Below are 594 nucleotides of genomic sequence, written 5' to 3'. Positions count from 1 at the left end.
CTCCATGGTTTACTTGGCCAACAAGCGGTTGAATTACTATGGACTTTCCTTTTATATTAATTCCAACTTCTTCTCCAGTTTTGCAGTGATCCATCGAGGTCCATGATCATGGAGGAGAAGAATCTTTGTCTCTGCACTTGTCTGTTCTCCCTTCTCCTCCTCTTCTCCGACTTTGGATCAACTGCAGCCTCTCACAGTCCTTCCTTCTCCGCGGCCAGCTCCAAAACCTCAGCCACCCTTTCCGCCGGAAAGGCGATCCCTCCGGATGTGGAAGACCAGACTGCGAGCTCAACTGCGACGGCGACAAAGCCGTAATCCACGCGATGGATTTGGAACAATCCCTTTGGGCACATCTTGAAAAAGCTCGATGCCCATGGACTCAAAGGATGCATGATAGATTAGGAACAATCATTTTGGATAAGGACTTAGCATTTATAAATTTGAAAAGATGATGGATTGAGAATAATTTCTTTGGATATATCCTTGGAAAGACTCTATGTTTATGAATTCAGAAAGATGAGGGATTGGAAATAACCCCTTTAAATATATCTTCGGAAAGATTTAGTGTCCATAAACTCAGAAAGACGATGAATT

The sequence above is a fragment of the Curcuma longa genome, chromosome 4, assembly GCF_044706935.1.
Source record: "Curcuma longa cultivar G26 ecotype Majalengka, Jawa Barat chromosome 4, ITB_CL_G26_1.1, whole genome shotgun sequence".
NCBI classification, from domain to species: Eukaryota; Viridiplantae; Streptophyta; class Magnoliopsida; order Zingiberales; family Zingiberaceae; genus Curcuma; species Curcuma longa.
This window is presented reverse-complemented; position numbering follows the sequence as displayed.